The sequence below is a fragment of the Silene latifolia genome, chromosome 1, assembly GCF_048544455.1.
Source record: "Silene latifolia isolate original U9 population chromosome 1, ASM4854445v1, whole genome shotgun sequence".
NCBI classification, from domain to species: Eukaryota; Viridiplantae; Streptophyta; class Magnoliopsida; order Caryophyllales; family Caryophyllaceae; genus Silene; species Silene latifolia.
The window spans coordinates 36,579,034-36,585,542 of NC_133526.1; the positions used below are offsets into that span (position 1 = coordinate 36,579,034).

Here is a 6,509-nt window from a genome sequence, read left to right on the forward strand (position 1 = left end):
CCGCTCTTTTTTCGCCATCTTTGGCCATATTCCCACCAACCCGACCACTCATGTGGCAATTTTGGGTCAAGTCAAGTCTAGTTTGAAGCCTAGTTCCGGATTCGAGTCGAAATTTCGGCAGCATTTCGCTATAATGGTGATTATGCCCCAAAAAGTGTCCTGGAAAAGCTGTCACAAACCAAAATTCCGAGATGGTAGAAAGTTTACCCATCATTCAAGGATCCCAAATATCAAGTTTCATTACAAACGGGCAATCCTAAGGCTATTTTCGAAGCAATTTAGGGTTTAGCTGTAAAACCGTCTCAAAATTCACTCAAAGGCTCAAAACTTGATGAAAATTCGAAACAAATACATGGTTATGTTCCTAATGCTACCTACAATCTATTTCTAATGTCAATTTGACAAGGCAAATGTGTTTGGGGGAAAAGCCCCAAATTCTCGATCAAAAGGGTCATAAACCCTAATTTTTCGGCTCAAAATTGGACAAATGTAGAAGATTAATGCAAGATTGAGACACATACCTCGATTAGTCATCTTTAATGCAAGCTTTTGAATCAAACCTTGGCGGAAATGGTGAAGATTTGAGAGAGAAATGAGAGATTTATATTTCGAATAAGAATGAACATAAACCTCCTGATTTTCGCGTTTTTACGCAGGAAAACCAAATTGGGGAATAGACGCAGCAGGCGCTGCGCCTCTTCCAAGAGACGCAGCTCTTGCTGCGCCTCTTCCTTTTATTCCCTCCATACGGATTTTCAAAAATTCGTTATGAGTTCGTTATTTGTGGGCCCATCTTTGGTGCGCCTCTTCCCCGATGCTATTTCATTCTTTTGGTCCGTTTGGCGATTTTTCTTTCGTTCCGGCCCGCATTTCCAAGCCCGCAGCGGACTGTTGCGTACTATTTATTCCTTCCAAGGCCTTCTGCTTGTCGCAACGAGCATTGGTTCCTTCAAAAACTTCGACACACCTTCATTATGTCTTCAGCGAGAGTAAGCGGATATACTTTCCCTCTCATGACGAGAAGAATAATTCCCAATCGTGTCTCTAGCGAGAGTAAGCGGACGTACTGTCTTTCTCAAGACGTAAGGATTGACGATCTACCTAAGCAGATTTCCTCCCAGCAGTTCCCGCCTGTGTCCTGCTATTCGCAATTATTTCCCGAAGACTACCCAAAGCAGTTTTCTCTCAGCAGTTCCCGCCTTTGTCCTGCTACTCTCAATATTTCTCGTCTCCCCGCGGAGTTCGACAGGGTGTCGTTCTCCAGAAGTTCCCAAACCCAAAGCCTTCTTTCTTAGGTTCGTAAACCCGAAATTAGGACTTTTTAACTATAGGATCTCAATCCTTTTAGGTTCATAAGCCTTTAAGTTCCCCAAACCAATAGAGTTCCTATACCCAACCTTCGGTTTACCCCTTAAGTTGAACTTACTTTAGGCCTCCTTCCCGTCAATGCTTTCCTTTAGGGTCCCACACCCTAGCACAATCCTTATATATCCTTTAGGTCTTAACCTTAGCTCCTACGCTTACCCTTAGCTCCTATGCACCTCCGGAAGCATCTCGAGAAGAAGTCTCGGGTATGGTCTCTTCTTATGGTCAAGCGAGCTTCCTTACGTAGTCTAATGGACTTTAAACGACCCTCCCCCGATAGTCGACGACTCTAAAATGTTCCCGACGACAGTCCTTGGCTCGACCCCTTGAGCCGCCTCGCGTCGCCATAGTCGTCAGGTTGTAATCTTCGATTGAACTGATGGCTATACTTTGACTTTCGCCTTGTCCAAGCCTCGGTCAAAGTGGGGGCTCAGATATACCTCATTTCGCACCTCCCGCAAACCACCCGGTGATGATTGGGCCGCATGTTTGGTACGCGGAACGATTTGTGACCATTCGTAAGATTATCGTCAAGTGATTGCTCAAATATTAATGTCTACCTCTTAGTTGTCATCTACGTCCCGATACGGTCGTTTTGACATTAATTAGAGTACATTCGGGCCTAAAACCGTCTCCATTTTCTGATAACCGTTAAAACCCGAGTCAGAATGTTCTGGAATGTTCCGGATATTTCTATTCCATATTTCACAAATTTTATCTTTTAGTAAGTAAATTCCCGTAATATTCATATAAGATATTAAGGAAATCGAATTATTTCCGTCCTACCATAACTCAAACACGGAAATCTTTCTTCTGCAGGAGGAAACCACTTGGGAATAGACGCAGCAGTGCTTTGCGCTCTTCCAAGAGACGCATGGGCTGCCGCGCCTCTTCCCGTGCCCTTTTCTCGCATGTTTCTCGTATCTTTTTCATATCTTTCCGAGATTCACTTCCAAAGAGTCTCCGAAACCCTAATTCCTTCACGTGATTAGTATAAATAGGAGCCTTCGCTCCTCATATTTCTCACGCGAGTGTCCGCCCTTCTCTTCTCCCTGCATTCTAGACTTTGTTCTTACTTTTGGCGTCTACGTGCTTGAACTTTCGACCACGTAAGCTCGGATCCTTCTGAGTACCAGCCTCCCCGTTGCATGACCGACCAATTTGACCAACTACACAATAATCAACTTAATTAATTAATTGTTTTCCTCTTACGAGGGCACTTTCTTTGCATTCGCGTCGAGCATCACTAATCGATATCTTAGTTCTTCTCGTTTCGTCAACATGTAAGTCTGAGGGTGTAATCTCTCTTTTATTTATTGTATTTTACTTATTGTACCACAATTGTAAGATTTATGTCGAACACACCATTAAAACCGATTTCTAAAACCGTGCTTTAAAACTCTTTTTTACGGATTTCCAGTAGACAGACGTCGAGAAAAGACGCAAAGAATCGCTGCGCCTATTCGAAGGAGCGCAGATACTGCCGTGCCTCTTCGTGAGGCCGCCAGCTTCTCGCTTCTTTTCTTCTTCCTCCGTCCTCTGTAAATTCGTTTGTTATTTGATTCTTGTTTTCTTTTGCTTATTTCGTTAATTCTTCATCATAGTATATAATTCACATGTATGTTATAATCATCATCATCATTAAATATGCTTTAATCATCACAAATCCGACTTAAATCCCGAGTAATCCAATATTTACGGGTTTTCGTCATTAAATTCAATTCCGGGTTGTAGAGATTCAATTTGTTCATATTGAGTTTCTGGGATTCGTCTTTGATATAGTTTTCATCTGTTTATTCGCATGTTCGTCGCATATTCATCGTCAATCCATCATATCTAACGTAGTTAATTGATTTAATTCGTAGGACTCATTAATATTTTTCACTTCTATCATTATTCCATCATGTAATAATCCATTTTCATCCGTCTCATTCATGTTTTACTGTTTTCATGACCCATTCATATGTTAAATAACCTATTAATCACTTCCATCCGAGTAAATAATTTAATCCATCATTAAATTTACCAATTGACATTAACAGCTTGCAATTACGGCTTCACAGCCAGAACTGAGCCAAGGAACAGACGCAGTGTCTGCTGCGCCTATTCCAAAGGACGCAGCTCTGCTGCGCCTGTTCCTGGCTGAGTTCTGTCCCTGAACTCCGTTTCTGCCTTGACATAGTTTAATTAGTTTACATATTAACTAACTATTATCCGTAATATCGCGCTAATTCCTGTTCGTTAGTTTATTTTATTCTTTTATTCCTTTTCCTCAAATTATCCGTTTTAAAGGTATTTTCGACATAAATCGCCTATCCCAATGTAATTATTGTAATTTTCATTATTGTAATTTATAATTATTGTATTTCTTTTATTGTTTGTGTGTTTTCACATGTAAATGAGCATTAAATCCTACTTCGACCCAATTGTATGCTAATTACGTGTCAACCGACTTAGTCTAATTCTCACATGCTAGGATTAAAACTTGGATGTTGCATTACATGCATATAGCCGACGATATATCGAGTACGAATAACTTCCCTAATCATTAGTAGAGGCCGCTATCGAGGCGGGCGGGATTAGGTGTTCGATCAAAAGAGCTTCCTAATACGTACCCTCACCCCTTACTCCAGATATCTGTGAACACCCGTGTTCATTGGCATCTACGAGAGTCATTCTAGACATAGAATGCTAAGGGTAACGATTGCTTAGTGTTTATGTCACTACTTTGTGTCTTGACATGACACGAGGTATTCGAACGGTTCCAATTTCTCATAAAAATTGGTGGCGACTCCATACAAAAATACAAACGCTTGTTTCCCAAGCGCCCCCGTGGCCCCCGCTGTCCACACAACATGGGGGATGATTCATGCTTAAATTAATATGTTTTCATAGTTTATTTGCTTGCTTGTTGTGATCTCAACTTATGCACATGTTATGTTTGATGAAATGCGAGCTTATGAATCCTTGCATTTTTTACCCATCACCTATCTTTTCAATGAGACTTGTAAGACATAAACCAACTCGAGTCTCATTAGACCATGCATATAGTTCAGTAGGGAAGATTAAGTCGACTTGTAGGTGTTGTACAATCTAATCGATTCGGCTCCGAGACCCAAACTTTCCTAGGATTGTAAGATATAAACCAACTCGATCCATCACAACAATAATTGCTTGCTTATAATTTGAGAATATGTTTGTATGATCAATTCACATGAATCCTCTATGACCCCATGACACCCTAGTGCCTTTTATCAATTGTTTACATCCCTTTCAATTCATCTTGCTTTTTTACTTTTATTGCTATTTAGTTTAGTGATCTTCTACTTCAAAACCCAAATTGTGACACCCTTAGACACCACTAGTTGCAATAGAAAATCTCATCTCAATTCCCGTCCCTTGGGATCCGACCTTTACTTGCCTCTTTACTAATTGTAGAGTTGTTTGTGAAGTTATAAATTGTGTTTTGGTCTAGGTGCTCCTAACGACGAGTACCGAAAACTAAACCTCCTCGAGAGTCCGACCAAAAATGGCGCCGTTGCCAGGGACGGTGTTAACTTGATTTAGATTTTCTTGTATTGTTATTAGTTGTGTCTTTCTTTGCCTTGGGGAAGTAAAACTCCTCAAGTTTTGTTCTAATTATTTTCGAGTTGTTTGATATTTTGCATGTCTAGAAGATCACAAGGTAACTTGTTACCGTTTGATCACGAAATTGAAAGGACTTTGACAACCAATAGAAGACTTACTAGGAGAACTTTGAGAGGTATTGGTGAGGTTGTAGATATTCAACCAAATACTATTGAGTTAATCAACCCTTTTGCAAGAGAAGGTGAGGAGAACCCAACACAAAACCCAACACAAAATCAACCCACAATGCCTAAATTTTCATCACATTCCGTACCAACCGAGGAGAACCTACCCAACGGTACTCCCACACCACAACACTTAACCGGAAATTTCATTGCCAAATCCGCATTTATCCAATTAGTCGAAAGAAGCCAATTTGGGGGGATGCCTAGTGAAGACCCTCACTCTCACATGGAGACTTTTTGTGACTATTGTGATGCGATATCTCAAACCGGTGTAACTCAAGACCAAATTCGATGGGTCTTATTTCCTTTTTCTCTAATTGGCACCGCGAAACAATGGTTGAAAGGCCTTGATAAGGCTACTCTCGGAATTGATTCTTGGAAGAAGTTGGCTCTAGCTTTCTACAAAAAGTTCTATCCACCGGAAAAGACTAACATGCTAAGAGCTCAAATTACGGGCTTTAAGCAAAGAGATGAAGAATCTTTGTATGAAGCTTGGGAGCGATTCAAAGGAATTTGCCGCTCATGTCCTCATCATGGACTTAGCGAGTGGTTCTTGGTACAACAATTTTGGAACGGTCTTTATGAAGACTCAAGGAACATTCTCAACATGGGATCAAATGGAAAGTTCACCGAAGTTGATGACAATCAAACTTGGAACAAAATTGAGGAAATGGCGGTCCATAACTCACAATATAGTAGACCTCGCAAGGCTACTAGAGGAGGAAAGCATGAAGTGGACTCCATTACTCAATTAGGTGCTCAACTTAGTGCTCACATTGATACCATCAATTTGAAGTTTGAAAAAGCTATGGCTAGACTTGAAGAAGCCTCAAAATCACCAAAGTATCATGTTAATGCCATGACGGCATCTTCATCAATCCCAAGTGGGATATGTGAGAATTGTGGAACTTTGGGACATGACCAAAGTGAATGTAGAGGAACAAGTGAATGCTTTTCAAGCATACAAGAGTGGTACCCCTTAATCAAACTATTACAATGAAAACACCAAATTTCACCCAAATCTCTCATACAAAAGCCAAAATGTTCAAAACCCTCAACCAACATACACCCCACCTCCCATGAGAAACCAAAATCAAAGACCCTTTTACAACCAAAACCAAGGTTACCAAAATCAAACTCCATACAATCAACAAAATGACCAAGGTTTTGATGTTCAAAAAGCGGTCCTCCAAATGCAAAAGAATCAACAAGAGTTTTTCACTCAAATGCAAAAGGATAGTCAAGCAAAGGAAATCACCATCAACAACATCCTAGCCCACACCAAAATGTTGGAAACCCAATTGACTCAACTAGCATCTTCAAACTCACAAA

At 40.6% G+C, this 6,509-nt stretch overlaps 1 non-coding gene across 1 annotated transcript; it reads right to left on the bottom strand.

Moving 5' to 3' along the window:
• Positions 1-5,610: 5,610 nt before the first annotated feature.
• On the bottom strand, positions 5,611-5,717 carry LOC141617726 (small nucleolar RNA R71). Its single transcript, XR_012531193.1, has one exon. It is a non-coding gene; the product is annotated as a small nucleolar RNA R71 (small nucleolar RNA).
• Positions 5,718-6,509: the final 792 nt, after the last annotated feature.